We start from the raw sequence: 16,749 nt of genomic DNA on the forward strand, positions 1-16,749 counted from the left end.
TGCCTGGAACACAGGCATCATCCCAACTGACTGGAAGAGGGGCCTTGTTGTCCCTCTCTGGAAAGGGAAGGGTGATCGCCAAGACTGCAACAACTACCGAGGGGTGACGCTGCTCTCAGTGCCGGGCAAGGTCTTTGCTTGGATAATTCTTGATAGGGTTCGCCACCATCTGCTTGAGCACCAGCGTCCAGAGCAGTCAGGCTTTACACCAAAGAGGTCAACGATTGACCGTATCCTTGCCCTTCGTGTCCTCACCGAACGCAGACGAGAGTTTCGGCAGGGGCTGCTTGCAGCCTATGTTGATCTCTGTAAAGCGTTCGATTCAGTGAATCGGGATGTCCTCCGGAGGATTCTTGGTCTTCGTGGGGTGCCACCAAAACGGATCGATCTGATGTCTGAACTCTACTCTGGTTCTGAGAGTGCTGTGAAGTGTGGTGGTACCACCTCTGACTAATTTCCAGTTGTTACTGGAGTTCGTCAGGGATGTGTACTTGCCCCCACACTTTTCAGCACTTGTATGGACTGGATTTTAGGGAGGATGTCGGAGAGATCAAGTTGCGGTGCATCGTTTGGGAATGTCAAGATCCCGGACCTTGATTTTGCAGACGATGCAGTCATCTTTGCGGAGACTTTAGACATCCTTTTGGGGGCCCTCGAAGTGCTGAATGAGGAGTCGGAGCCCCTGGGATTACGGGTTTCTTGGGTCAAAACTAAGATCCAGGCTTTCGGTGACATCTTGGATGCTGCTGTCCTGTCTGTGTCTGTTTGTGGTGAGGATGTTGAGGTCGTGGAGAGATTCACTTACCTTGGCAGTGATATTCATGTCTCTGCTGGCTGCGAGTCAGAGGTCAATAGACGTCTGGGTCGGGCCTGGGGAGTCATGGATTCACTGGATCATGGGGTGTGGCGCTGCCGGTACCTGTGCGGGAGGACGAAAGTCCGAGTCTTCAGGTCCTTGGTACTTCCAGTCTTGCTCTATGGGTGCGAGACTTGGACTCTGACCAAGGATCTGAGACGGAGACTTAATTCCTTTGGTAGCAGGTGTCTTCGGAGAATCCTTGGCTATCGCTGGTCGGATTTTGTGTCCAACGAGAGGTTGCTGAGAGAGACTCGGATGAGATTTGTTACCTGCATAGTCCGTGAGCGTCAGTTGCGGCTGTATGGACATGTGGCTCGTTTTCCTGATGCTGATCCTGCTCACCAGATTCTCTCAGCGAGGGAGTCTCATGAGTGGAGGAGGCCAGTGGGCCGACCACGTGCCTCATGGTTGCAGCAGGTTGACAATCATCTCAAGGAGATGGGGATGGGCCTGGCATCTGCCTGGGGGATGGCCAGACAGAGGCCCCTGGAGTACCGGCGGAAAGTGGACGCAGCGACGCGCTGTTCTGGCACATGCTCCCACACCTGACCTGACCCGGGGTAGTTTTAACAACGTGGTGGTTACATGGCGTGTACATACATGGTGGTGAGGTGTTTTGAATTATGTGGATATGAGGTAGTTTTAACAACGTAGTGGTTACATGGTGTGTACATACATGGTGGTGAGGTGTTTTGTATTATGTGGAGATGGGGTAGTTTTAACAACGTGGTGGTTACATGGTATGTACATACATGGTGGTGAGGTGTTTTGAATTATGTGGAGATGGGGTAGTTTTAACAACGTGGTGGTTACATGGTAGTAAGGTGTTTTGAATTAAGTGGCATGTACGTGGTGGTGAGCACGTTGTGGTGAGACGTTTTTAATAATGTGGTGATGAGTTGTTTTGAATTACCTGGTGTATACGTTGTGGTGAGTGGTGTGTTTTTTAACCTTGTGCTCACGAAGCGAAAAGCGGAGTCAAGCGATCGATGGCACATGTACGTACGTTGTATGCGGCTGCATTATGTTTCAGAGCGCTCATCAAAACTTTACCGCACGTCACATGACCATGTGATATGGCGGTCACTCTTTTGAGGTCAACATCGGCCAACTTTCTGAGATCCTCAATTTTCATCCAATCGACTTGAAATTTGAACAGGATTTTCATAGAAATGACCATCATGTGTCACGTGGTCTGATAGCCATATTGGAACAAAGAAATCTTTTAAAATCTTCATAGGAGAAACCGCTTAACCGATCAATGCAAAATTTAACTAACTGATCAACTACCCATGGGAAACATAGTTTGATAAAGATCACGTCATGTGGCAGGCATATTGGATCAAAGCAACAACAAAATTTTTTTTATTAAAAACAAACAAACAAAAGAGTTGGTTCACACCAAGTCCATCTGAAGACTGTGTGTGGTATGTATTCTATAAATCCCATCTGGTTAATAATGTTGCGTGTACGTGATGAGGTGTTTCAAATTACCTGGTGTGTACGTCCTGCTGTAGCGACGTGTGCGAAGCGAACCGATCCACGCTAGTATGTGTGTATATATTTCCATGTGTATCAGATAAAAACCTTAATTTTTTTGAATTGAAATAAATCAAGATCTTTCCACATATATTCATTCATACCCAGAAACGATTCCTCCATCCCAGTGTGACCACTCCTTGGCTTTTTAGCAGCGTCTCACGTAGTGAACGCTGCTCATAGAGAGCTCGGCATTGTTCTTCTTCTTCTTGTGAAGACAAAACCTTAATCTCGAGGACTCGGCTCTTGTATATACAAGATCCGGATCTCCTTAAATACTGAGCACATGTACATATCCTCACATAGACGGTGCCTTTTGAGAGCGTCTATCATGAACTTTTAAATATATTCGGACATTTGCTTTAAAGTTTCGAAAAGTTCACGTTACTATTTAAAGATTATTCCATTTATCAGATTGTAATTTTGTAAATCCATTATTTATTTCGTAAATACATAAATACATTATGACGGGTTTCGCAATTGGCTTAATCAAGGCACGTGACGAAATATTGGAAGTTGTTGTTTTAAATTTTTTTTATTTTTTTAGCCGACAAAACCTAATCAAGGCACGTGACAAAATATCGGAAGTTGTTTTTTTTAATTTTTATTATTATTTTTTTTAAGCCGACAAAACCTTTAGGACGCTGCTCTTGGACACATTTGTCCGTGTTTTCACAAGATCTTGGCTATTCGTTGTTCCCCTTGGCGTCTTGGTTTTCTATAGGTTTTCTTGGCGTATGGGTTTTCTATTATCATCGCTTTTCCGAAACCTTGTGAATTATTGGCTTTTTTAATTGGCTCACCTTGACATTTATGAAAACTAGTGTGTGCCAGTACGTGCGTGGCCGTACGTGCAAAAAAAAAAATAAAAATAAAAATAAAAATAAAAAAAACTTTCAAACAAACACACAGGCCGTTCCTTCGCTCTCGTAAACGACGACTGGATTGGGGCATTGTGTTTATCTATAATTGCGCATAAGAAATCGAGAAATTATTAAAATACAGTAAGTCATCAATATCCGGAAGTCCATACGTTGTAACCCGTAATGGGGAACGCGGCTGAAGATCTCTTCCCCAACGGCCACGCCTACGCAGCAACGTGTCCTGTCATTGGTTTTGTAAATAAATGGCCATAACTTGGGAACCACTTGTCCGATTAATATCAAACCTTGAAAAGGCACATACTCAGGTCCCCAGCAATATACCTGGCAAGTTTCAATTAGATCGGACCAGTGGTTGTCGAGAAACAGCGGTCGCACGCACGCACGCACACACCTCGCTGGAAGGAATTATAGATAGACGAGTACGTGCCTGTAAAAATAAAAAAATAAAAAAAAAATAATAATAATGATAATAAATAAATAAACCACACAGGCCGTTTCTTCGCTCTCACGTGCCGTACGTGCGTGACCCGAAAGTTCGATATTATTCGCAATTTATTTTAATACCCAATTATTCAATTAGCGCCAACGTATTTTACCTTTTCGCAATGTCGTGGCAAGGAAAAACAAAAAGTGAAGAGAAGAGAGAGAAAAAATTTACTTCCTGGTTCGGAGCATACCAGCACTGATGTTCCCAAAATTTATACACCGTCTAATATGAAAACGATCATAACTTGGGCCATTCTGTTTATCTATAAATGCGCATAAGAAATCGAGAAATTATTAGAATACACGAAGTCATCACTCTCCGGAAGCCCGTACGTTGTAACCCGTAATGGGGAACGTGGCTGTGCTTCCCTTCCCCATCGGCCATGCCCACGCAACGTGTCTTCCCATTGGTTTGGTAAACAAATGGCCATAACTTGGGAAGCACTTGTCCGATTAATATCAAACCTTGAAAAGGCACATCCTCAGGTCCCCAGCAATATACCTGGCAAGTTTCAATTAGATCGGACCAGAGGTTGTCGAGAAACAGCGGTCACACACACACACACACACACACACACACACACACACACACACACACACACACACACACACACACACACACACACACACACACACACACACACACACACACACACACACACACACACACACACACACACACACACACACACACACACACACACACCTGGAATTATAGATAGATGAGGAATGGTCACACTGCTCCGTCCTCACCACTTTCTCCACTCACTCATTATCACCTGACTTCCTTTCTCCGTCCTACTCACCATTCTGATACAAGTGAAATTGATGACCTTTGCCCTTATTCTAATTCCACCCACTTCAAATCTCAACCAAAAAAAATATATATCAAAAGCTCATAACTTTTTGTGTTTTTTTTTTTTTTTTAATCATTAACCCTCAATTAACCATCATCATCAACCAACAAGTTTGGTGTCCATCCCATTTCCCCCAAATTGTAAAATCTATAAAAGCCAATGAATGATTTCTCCCTCATAATAGAGTACCTATATATAGAGAGTAGCGACATAGGGGGACCAGAATTTGATGGTCACGTGACACCTGGGCGCCATTTTGTTTCACACTCTAGCGCCAAGCTACGCATCGAATCCAGATCTTCACCGAGTGAGCTTGGAGAGACCGAGTTTGAAACTGAGTGAAACTTTATTAGTCAAAATGACGGGTTGTTGCGCCTTTGGGTGCAGCAACAAATCTGAGAAGGGGTACAGGATGTATAGGTTTCGTTTTCAATTTCTGCATTTAAGCTTTTAGCCGTCGACAGTGCCTTTAGGCACGGCTCCCGGTATTGGAAGCATGTCATCATGTGACCCATATAAACTTTCAAGGACATCTAAGCTTTTAGAAGTTGTTATCTATGGAAAGAAGAGAAAATTCGTTGTTTTGATAAGTATAGTAATTTGATGAACAATTTTGGTATTTGTCTATTTCTTATGTTGACCAAAAACCAGTCAAGTTTTAGACTAAAAAAAAAAGGGCAAAATAATGTACACATATGGACATTGACATGTATGGTATACAAGTCTTACTGTATATGCGTTGAATGTGTTACCATGGTAAAGATTATTGTAATAAGAATTATATCAATCATAGCAGCAATTGATATTATTATTGATTTATAGCCTGTATGATTAAATTGGAACAAAAATTACCTATAGAACCACTGCCCCCATGCCTGCCCCAAAAATGAAATGCTTTAAATTTGGGGGCCCTCTTTATGCATGCCGTTGATCTTTTTTATTATCATAACCCCAGTAAGGATCAATGGTAGTCTGGGATGTTGGCATCTAGAAAGCTAACAATATGGGCAATCATTATTTAGCAACCCAATTAATTTACATATTTATCACTTAATTGCACATTCTTATGAAAATACACAATTTGTAATGAATTGTCTGTTTATTTGGTTACCATGGCAACACATTAGATGGGGTTTCATAAAAAAAAATCTAGCCTACAATCTCTGACCTTCATACTTTCATTTGGTGTATTTCCATTTTTGTTCAGAATCATCAATCATGTAGTATTGTCTTGAAAACTTGCTGTCAAGTTGTTAATATTTCACCAAAATTAATTTTGCTGTAAACACTAATATATAACTAATCATGATATTACGTATTTATACACTTGAATTTGAAAATGCCTGCAGTGTATGAACAATACAGGTAACTCTGCATGCATGCATGCAAGTCAGCCTTATTAAGTCGAATAATCGCACAAGTTTAAACAAATTTTGAAACCGTATTATGCAAGACGTGTTATTTACCTTCTGTGAGGCAGATTTGTTCTACGTCAAACAGATTTCTGTGGTCCCAAGAGATTCAAGTTAAGCAGAGTTACCTGTACTTATAATTTGTAGCATTTCTTTATCGTTCATCATCTTGCAAATTGATGGAACACTGTTGACAGAAATAAAATAGCAAGTCAAACCTACTGCGATTTTTCATGGACTGTTTCTTCACAAGATTGTACCAGTTGAATACTTAACATAAGCATTTTGACATGAACGTGCTTCATAGATTCATCCAATAATTGCATAGCAGGCCTGTGCAATTAACTATTCTTTGCCCATAAAAAGGGTCATTTCAATTGTTAAGATATTTTTGAAATCTGATACAATCATTTTGGCATAGTCACTTTTTGGTGTGTTTGAGAGCGTGTTGGGTGGTAACTATGATGATAAATTACATGTAGGTATCGGTGTTTGTTGTTTTTGTTTGTTATGGGTGAGATGATAATGTGGTGAGATGAAAAAAGTAAAGATGGGTGAGGTGGGGAGGGATGGGTAGGGGCAGGTATGGATCAAATTGAGGCCCCAACTTAGGCCTATGGACTCGAGATTTTTATTTGGCTCGACTTCATGTCATAAGCCTACACAGGCCGAGTTTCTCCCAAATGTCTCGTTCTCTGGCAAACTTACTCTGAGTTTCCCGTGTAATGAGTACATGCATTTTAACATTTTATCACTTTCAACCCCATTGATTCTATAATCAAGATCTTTGGCCGAGTAAAACATGAGAATAAATATATATGTCCAGTGATGTATCCCACCCTCCTGATGTATTGCTTCATTCATGCATGCTGCTACGGCGGTAGCGCACGCACCGCGCGTTATCCAGAGTGAAACAAAATGGCGCCTATAGCTGAGTTGTCGCTACTCTCTATATATAGGTACTCTACCTCATAATCCCCCTCCCCCATGAGCCACGTTTGATGATATTGCAGCCAAACTGATGGCTTTACACGAACGGATGAATCTCGACATGGAGAACCCCCTTTTACCCGAAAAAAAAAACATTTTTTAAGTCACCCCCCACTTATCCCACCTTGACAGTCCCCACGTTCCCCCATTGTGTACCAGGTATTGTGGTCCCACAATGTTCTGTTCTCAAGGAAATCAAACACAGGTGGAGGCCATTCAGCCCTTTTTTGTAGTTTTTATATATTTTAAATAAATAAATAAAATTCCTCAGGGGAGGGGGCATGGGCTTGGTTAAAAACACAAATCAACCACACAACCCCCCCCCCCCTTGACGAGACCCCACAAACAGCACTCCATACACAATCACCCATCAATGCTTAAACTACCTAAAAGTGCTGCCAACATCCCTACAACCCTCTATCTCCATATAACTTCCAAGTACCTATGGAACCATGATCATTAACATATACACGATGAGAGAACGGGCAGACACACTGAACAGGAACACGGAATGTGAATTACCTGACGGGAGATTGATTAGTAAACGATCCGCACGTGGTTAACAATGAAGGAGGGACCAGTTTGGTAGAAAACGCGGGAAGAGGGAAGCCATGAAACTTCTCCTCAGACTCGTCCACTAACGAATCTGCTCTCAGGAATCAAAATCACCGCTCGAGCTCCGATCACAACGAACGGTATCGTTTCACCGGCTCAGGACATCGACACGGTCATGTACGAGGGGGACCCGACCCGGACATCGTGCGATTCTCCACATAAATTATTTACTTACATAGTGCACAGCACGGACCCGCACGGGAACAAGAAAAGCACGTACCGGGTCCGAACTCCTCGTCCTCGAGTGGACCAATCCCGTTCCTTCCATTGGAGATACTCGTGGATCCCGGAGGGTTTACCTCGTGTTCCTCACCGGAGAGATCGCGGTTTATCGCACACAGCACGGTGTTCTCAACTTCGGGACGATTCATTCCGGAGACACAGCACTGAGTGGAGAGTATTCCGACAAGGGTGGAGCACGTGCTCTTTTTCCGCCTCGGATTCTTCTTTAACTGCAATGGACTTTTATCCAAGCTTGGAGGTTCTCCGTAGACCACGCCCCCAAACCGAACCTCAAGGTTCTCCGTAGACCACGCCCCCAAACCGAACCTCGACGTTCTCCGTAGACCACGCCCCCAAACCGAACCTCGACGTTCTCCGTAGACCACGCCCCCAAACCGAACTTCGAGGTTCTCCATAGACCACGCCCCCAAACCGAACCTCGACGTTCTCCGTAGACCACGCCCCCAAACCTCGAGATTCTCCGTAGACCACGCCCCCAAACCGAACCTCGAGGTTCTCCGTAGACCACACCCCCAAATCGAACCTCGAGGTTGTCCGTAGATCACGCCCCCAAACCGAACCTGCACTCGTCCTGAATGACGATGATTGTTCTCGAGACCTCGCGGTTGCTGCCCTCGTACAGTGTGACCTTCAAATTTGGACATTCGGACTAGTTACCTTCGCAAACTTCGTTTGACGAAGGTATTGTATTGACCCCTGTGTATTTATTTATTGGTAAATATGTGTGCGGACAACATTGCGCAAAAACTGCTGGACCGATTTGCATGAAATTTTCAGAGATGATGTGCAGTTACTCAAGGACGCCAGGCGAAGCTTTTGGGAGCGATCGGATCAAAGGTCAAGGTCAAGGTCACAAAAAGGTCAAAATCGTTTTTTTGCGATTAAAGTGTCAATTTTGTTTTGATTTACAGCAAATTAACTCCAAAATGTTCAAAATTAAATTCCCCATCCTCTAATATGACACATGGTATAGTACTTTTGTCACCCAAGGCAGCGGTTGGGGGTCAAAGGTCAAGGGGGTCACACAAATTCACATTTATATCGGAAAGCGTTGCGACTTTTATAGCGACTCAGCTATATCGGAATTCACATTTATAGTGACTCAGCTATATCGGAAACTTAACGCAAAAAACAAAACGCAGAGAGGCTTTAATTGTTTTGGATTTGTTTGGCATCATGAAAGGACAAATCCATTAGATTTTGGGAGCGATCGGATCAAAGGTCAAGGTCACAAAAAGGTCAACATCGTATTTTATGATGAAAACGGTTAATATGTTTCGGATTTACATCAAATTAAGTCCAAATTGTTCAGTGTTCAATTCCCCATCTTCTGAAATGACACAAGGTATAGTACTATTGTCACCCTAGGTAGCGGTTGTGGGTCAAAGGTCATGGGGGTCACGAAATGCATATTTGTATTGAGATGCGTTGTGGACAACTTAATACAAAGGTAACTAGTGGCTGCGGCGAAGGTATGTGCTCTACGAGTGCCCGTTCTAGTTCGTCCTGTTTCATATCCTACACCGTTTGTTTTTAGGTTTGGAAGTCAGGGAGCTGTTAGGAACAAGTGACCATAACATTGTGTGTGCAAAGATTCTGTTGAGGGTTAAAGTTCAGGATAGTAGGGTAAGGCTATTAGATTTCAGGAAGGCAAACTTTGGGGGTATGAGGAGAGAGTTGGGTGATGTGGATTGGGAGACTCCAACAACAGGACAATCAGCATCAGAGAAATGGGAAACCTTTAAGGACCAAATGTGTAGAGGTTAGAGTCTGTACATTCCAATGAGGTGTAAAACTAGAAACAGAAAGAGACCAGGGTGGTTGAGCAGTGAGATAAGGAACGCGATGAAGGAGAATCAGAAGGTATTTATTGGGTTTAAAATACCAGGACTGGAGTTCGATTTATATCACTATCGGAGTAAACAGAGGCAAGTTAAGAAAATAACTCGGCAAGCCAACAGAGTTTGAGAAGGTCATGGTTAATAATATTAAACATAATAGCAAGGCTTTCTTTAATTATATCAGGGGAAAAGAACAGGTTCGGACCAGTGTGGGCCCATTGAGGAATAGCACCGGGAGAGTGGTTAGTGATAAAAGTGAGATGGCAGGCTTATTAAACAGGTATTTTGCTTCAACTTTTACACAAGAACAGTCAGGAGAATTGCCAATAGCTGAGAGTATCTATCGAGGAGGTGAGGAAGGGCTTTTACAGAAGATCCAGGTTGGAGTAGAGGAAGTAAAGGAAGAACTAGGTAATCTAAGAGAAGATGAGACTCCGAGTCCAGATAATATACACCTGAGAGTATTGAGGGAGGTGGCTGAGCAGGTAAGTGAGATGTTAACGGATATTTTCAATAGCTCCCTGGAGTCAGTACAGGTATCGGAGGAATGGAGGGTAGCAAATGTAACACCATTATTTAATAAAGGATCCAGAGAAGAATTGGGAAACTATAGACCTGTTAGTTTGACCAGTTGTGGAGAAGATGTTGTAGACATTAATTAAAGACTGGATGAGGAACCATTCAAATAAATATAAACTAATTAAACGTAGTCAGCATGGGTTTACCGAAGGCAGTTCCTGTTTAACAAATCTTTTGGAGTTCTATGAAGCAGTGTCTGATTGGGTGGATGAGGGAAAGACAGTGGTCATTGTATATCTAGACTTTAAGAAGGCATTTGATAAGGTACCACATCGGAGGTTGTTAGCCAAAGTGAGGGCTTGTGGAATGGTGGGTCAGGTAGATAATTGGATTGCAAACTGGCTTAGTGGTAGGAAGTAAAGAGTGGCTGTGAGTGGGAGGATGTCTTGCTGGGAGGATGTAAGTAGTGGGGTACCTTAGGGATCAGCACTCGGACCATTACTTTTCAATATTTACATCAACGATTTGCATAATGGGGTGAAGAGTAAGCTTTCTAAATTTAGAGATGACACACAGCTTGGAGATGAGGTGGATAGTAGAGGGGGGTGGTGATCAGATACAAGAGAGTATTGATACTTGTATAGATTGGGCAAAAGATAGGCAGATGGAATTTAACCTAAACAGGAGTTATTGATGGGAAAGAACAATGAAATTAGAGATTACAGGATGCAAGAGGTAATTTTGGAGCATGTCACACAGGAGAAGGATCTGGGGTGGTGATAGATACGGGAGGGAAGCAGGCAGCACAGTGTCAGGCAGCTATAGGTAAAGCAAATAAGGTTTTAGGTTGTATTTGGAGAGGGATCAATTATAAATCAAAAGAGGTGGTGTTAACATTGTACAGGAATTTAGTGAGGGCCACATCTAGAATATTGTGCAGTTTTGGTCACCACAGTTCAGGAAGGACATAGATGCCACAGAGAGGGTTCAGTGCAGGGTTACTAGATTGATTTCGAGCCTCGCTCGACTCAGCTATGAGGAGTGGCTGAAGGAGGCAGGACTTTATACACTAGTAAGGAGGCGTTACGAGGAGATATGATAGAAATGTTTAAGATAATGAAAGGGAGATATAATAAGTGAAGATTATTCAACAGAGTAGACAGTGATAGGACCAGGGACCATAGCCTGAGAGTAAAGAAGACGAGAGTTAAGAGGTAGTAAGGCAGGGACTTTTACTCAGAGAGTAGTTAATACATGGAATGGCCTCCCTGGAAAGGTAGTGGCAGCAGAAAAAAATAGATAAGTTTAAATTAGAATTAGATTGGTACCTGGAAGTTATGGAGGTGGAGGGGTTAAAGGGATGTTGACAGGACTTTTAGGTCATTTGAGCATTGATAGGTGATTGTGTACGGAGTGCTGTTGGTGGAGGTCTCGTCAAGGGGTGTTGTGTGGTTGATGTGTGTTTTTAACCAAGCCCATGCCCCCTCCTCTGCGGAGAAGAAAAAAATATATGCCGGTATTTACAAAAAAAAATACAAAACTTAAAATAAATCGAGAAATAAAATTTTAAAACCACAAAAATACTTAAACAAATTTTTTGGCATTTTCTTCTTTGGATCTTGTGTTGATGTCGTGTAGGCATGATGGGCTGAACGACCTCCACCTATGTGTGATTTCCTTGTGCTCCCGCAATACACCTTGCATGGAATATACTTCGTAATCGAGGATCGTCTTGTTTTGTATGGAATAGCTCACCTCTTCATGTGGAGCTTAGTTTGTCTTAGTTTTGCAGACAGGCAGCACCTCTTTAGCTATTTCCTTGGTATGGTGCAATATCTGACAGTGAGGTTGATATCTTCTTCTTTCCTGGAGAAGCTGCAGTCTTTATTCTTCTCGGCACACATCAAGCTGCTCAGGGTGAATACACCCAAACAGCTCGGTCTTGAAAGGGTCTGTGTCCTTTCATCGTTTTTTTTTTGTTATGGTTGCCAGTCACTGATGAGCATCCTTTGCTAACTGATTTAGACATACCTTCCCCAAGGAGCACTGATGTCCAGGCTGTTTCTCAGGGGTCATTGATGGAACTCTGTGGAGTTATACAAGTTAAATGCCCAAATCCCTCTTCTCTCGTTGGTTGTATCCTCCATTTGCAGGTTTCATAAGGTTGAACGAAGTCCTTCTAGGACTCAAGGTATCCACCTCCATTTCAGTATTGTATCACAGTTCCAGCACCAAGTTGTGAAGTTTTCCTGGTCCTACATCTTTGTTCCAAAGGTTTATTTCACAATCGTCACTGAACCCCAGACCACCCCCAAATGCAGTTCGTTTATAGTAATATTGCTCCATAAAGATTTCAAAATCTCAGTGAGGTTCTTTTTTATTATTTGTTTTCAACGATCACTTTTTGTTCATGTTTCCACGATATTTATGAGACAGGAATATTGAAGTTTTTTTTTCCAGATATGCTCGTGGATTACTCCGCATACCTTGATGTCTTTGTAAGTCCACCTGTTCTGACAAGTTTGTCTTCGTCCTGAGAGAAGGTGATGGTGCTTTCTGTTTCTACCTTGCAGAACCGACATGTGTGAGATGGAATCAATCCTGTCATCTTCTTGAAGCCATTGATATAGTGTCTATGATCTTGGGCATTTATTTTGATTGGTTATCCTAACAATCCTTCCTAACAACTCCAATGACCTTAAAGTCTACTCACAATCAGTGTCGATCTTTCTTTGAATCTTCCCGCTCTTTTCTCATTCTCCCAATTGGCACAAAATATTTGATGAAATTTTGTTTTCTGCTTTTTATTTGTCGTGTTTGCAATCATTTGGGCTGTGTTTGTTGCTGTTTCAAGTTCATATGTGGCATCTTATATTTGCACCTGTTCTTGCAAAGTTTTTGTAATACGAGTTACAGATATCTTTTCTATCTTGGTGTCTTCATGTTTGTGTACAAATTGGATTTGGTAGTCTGATGAACTTTTCACGAACTCAACCACCAGCCATACACTCGTCGATTTGTGTACTTGATCGAGTTCCATCACGCCGCCACCTCTTTCTCATCTCGGCAGGTAGATCTCAGGATGCACTAGTTTTGTTGAGCATTTTACGGATGGTGAGGAGTTTCATTGTTTTGGTATCTAGTTTGTTGATTTACAATTGTGGCAAGTTTGCTCTTTCATTGACTATCTCCAATTGTGGGTTTCATAAGGTGACAGGAAGTTCTCCCAGAACTCAAAATCTCCACCTCCTTTTTCGGTAAAGGATCGTGATTCATGAACCAAACTGTGAAACTTCATTTTTATAGCGTCGGGGTCATCTTGTCACATTATTTGTTCATTTTTGGAGGATCGGATCTGGTTTGTGCTTCCATGATTGTTCTGGGACCGGCATGTTGAAATGTTTACAGATGTACCAGTGGATTACTGTGCAGACGCTGTCATGTCTTCCTGTGTACAGCTGTTCTGACATGAGCTTTTTACATCCCAAAAAGAGTTGACTGGTACTTTCTTTTTCTTCCTGCTCGTTGGTCATTCTCCCATTTGTCAGAGTATATCTGCTGATGTTTCTATTTGTCATTTTCTCGTTTAATTTTTTCTCTTGTGTGTGTTATTTGATGTCTCTTTAAATGTGATGATTGAATAAAGGCTTTTGGACACAAACAACACTTGTAAGGCTTCTCTCCTGTGTGTACTCTTTGATGTCTCTTTAAACTCGATGATTGAACAAAAGCTTGAGGACACAAGCAACACTTGTAAGGCTTCTCTCCTGTGTGTGTTCTTTGATGTGTCCTTAAATCATATGAGTGAATAAAAGCTTTCGGACACAAAGAACACTTGTGTGGTTTCTCGCCCGTGTGTGTTCTTTGATGATTCCTTAAATTTGATGAGTGAATAAAGGCTTTCGGACACAAAGAACACTTGTGTGGTTTCTCACCCGTGTGTACTCTTTGATGAACATGCAAATCTTTTGAGCGAGCAAACCCCTTCCTGCACAAAGAGCACATGAACGGCTTCTCGCCCATGTGGATTATATTATGTCGTTTTAAAGAGGATAACGTTTTGAATGATTTGTCACATACAGAACACTTGTGTGGTCTCCGACTTCCTCGGATATTCTCGAGGGTTTCGGTGAAACATTTCCAAGACATGCTGCTGAATGTGTCAGTTTCTTGAGTGACAGTCTCTGCCACGTTATGATTGAAAACTCGCGTGTTGAGCAACTGGGAACAGTTGGAACAAGAGTCCCATTTCATTTGTTTCTCTGTAAAGACAAGTCACAAAAGGAATAAACAATTCACACCAACTTGTCCATATATCACAATTAATTTAAACATTCTCCATATTTCTGTCCTCTCTTCAATGGAAAAAGTCCAGTTAGGATTCAAAATGGAAGAATTTTGGAACTGGCCAAATGAATCAGTTATTGAGCACACACAAACTACCTTGGTGAAGGTTGCTACATCTTTCTGGGCAGTGTATAACAATCAGACGCCTCTCCTTGATTACCATGGCGGTTAACATCCTTAAATCAGCATTCCATTGAATCCATCCATTGTTCAACCACTCCATCAATCCCTCATCCTTCCGATAGACAGGCAAAATCCTCTTCCCTCTCTTCAGAACTTGACAAAATCACAAGCTGGTCAAACACTTGGAATATGCCTTTCAATCCTGACAAAAGTCACATTCTCACTGAAAGGACCGTATGGCAAACCCTCCCATCTACTTTCCTAACAATCCCTTTGAGGAAGTTCAGTCACTCAAACTCCTGGGTCTCACACCTCATTATCAGCCTTTCTCCTATGCACTTACAAGGCCTTCATCCATAGCTTGATGGAGCACTGCTCTCCCCTCTGGGCTGGCTCCTCTGACTCGCACCTTGCTCAGCTTGACGCCATGGAAACCTAGGCTTTGAAGATTATTGGAATCTTCCGCATTGAAGCAGAGTCAATGGGTCTATCTCTTTCCCATTGCAGACAGGTACGTGGTTTCTCTGTCTTTAATAACATACTTTCTGGTCTTGTACCCTCTGTGCTTTCGATACTTTGTTCCCCACTCCCCTCTCCGATGTCTGCAGGGTGCAAGCTACCTAAATCTAGGATCACTGCTCACCCCCACTCATTTGATCATCTTTTTCCCACATGTGGAATCAACTGCCACATTCTTTTCAACATCATTATCCGATCCAGGTCTTCAAGACAGCTGTTCACCACCATCTCAGATCATCTACTATCCAAGACATGATATTTTCTACCTCCATTAACCCCTCCACCCCAAAGCCCACCTTCTTTGAAATTTGTAGTTTTTCCTTTTTTTTTTTTTTGTATACCTTGGTCGAGGCTCGTATGAGAGCGAACACGCAACTCACAGCAAGGAGGCATGAGACAAGAGGGGCGGGAGTGGAAGGGACAAAACAGTGGGGAACAGACACATTAGGTGAACTGTGGAAGGGAGAGGGATGGGGATGGGATGGGGAACATGGCGAAGAGAAGATGGACATTTCAGGGACTTTCAGGAAGGAAAGCAGGAGAAATGAAGGAAGTGGGCTTGGGTGGATTATCGGGGGTAGAAAAGATCGAGGATTTGGATGGGGGAAGATAAGAGGTGGTGGTGAACAGCTGTTTTGAAAGCCTGGAGGGAAGAATGGGAAAGAATAGAGTGAGGAAGTTTATTCCAAAGGCGGGAAAAAAGAGGAATGAAAGAGTGAAGATGAGCAGTGATTCGTGATTTTGGTAGTTTTACCAGAAGGGGGTTGTTGGCGGACCTTGAGCGCCCTGTGGAAATGTGGTGGGGACAAATCGCAGAGAGAGCAGGGGGGGCAAGGCTGGAGAGGAGTCGGTAGAAGACAGAAAGACCACCGACCAACCTGCGGTGATTGAGTGAGAGGCCCAAAGACTCAGCTTCATTGCGGGAGATGCCTGGTTGCCCTTAAAAGCCCTGGTTTCGACAGCGTGAAGCCGAGAAAGGTGGGAGGCAGGAGCACCAGCCCAGAGGGGAGAGCAGTACTCCATCAGGCTACGGACAAAAGCTTTGTAAGTGGTCAGGAGCTCAAGAGGGCCGAGGAAGGACTTAGCACGACGGAGGATTCCCAGTCGGCGACTGGCTTTTGAGGCGAGGTTGGAAATGTGACTTTCCCAGGAAAGGTCATGGCAGATAGTGAGACCTAGAAGCTTGAAAGAAAAGACTTCTTCCAGAGGATTGTTGAGAAAGTGGATGGGGGGGGTTTGTAAACGGTCCTTTTGAAGAGACATAGTGAGAGTGTGAGATTTGTCTGGATTGAAAGACATGTTCCACGTGTTGGACCAGTTTGTGATTTTATCCAGATCTGCAGTGAGCGAAGAAGCTGTTGCTTGCCGGTCTGAGGGATGACAGATGGTACGGCAGAGGGTGGAGTCGTCGGCAAAGAGAAATAGAGGATTTTCCAGAGAGTCCGAGAGATCATTGATGAAAACCAGAAAAAGAACAGGGCCCAGAACGCTACCTTGAGGAACTCCAGCCTGCAC

General features: G+C 43.0%; 1 pseudogene across 1 annotated transcript in view; it reads right to left on the reverse strand.

Annotated features, from left to right (window-relative positions):
• LOC147009206 (uncharacterized) overlaps positions 1 to 16,749 on the reverse strand; it is a 107,146-nt pseudogene that overhangs the window by 53,544 nt on the left and 36,853 nt on the right. The window contains exons 5-6 of the transcript XR_015053026.1: positions 13,815 to 14,507; positions 7,863 to 8,513 (exon numbers count right to left, since the gene is read on the reverse strand). The product of XR_015053026.1 is annotated as an uncharacterized LOC147009206 (transcript). The remainder of the gene's footprint in view (positions 1 to 7,862; positions 8,514 to 13,814; positions 14,508 to 16,749) is intronic.

The sequence above is a fragment of the Eptatretus burgeri genome, chromosome 17 (genome assembly GCF_056783735.1).
Source record: "Eptatretus burgeri isolate ZD-2024b chromosome 17, Ebu_testis_v1, whole genome shotgun sequence".
NCBI classification, from domain to species: domain Eukaryota; kingdom Metazoa; phylum Chordata; class Myxini; order Myxiniformes; family Myxinidae; genus Eptatretus; species Eptatretus burgeri.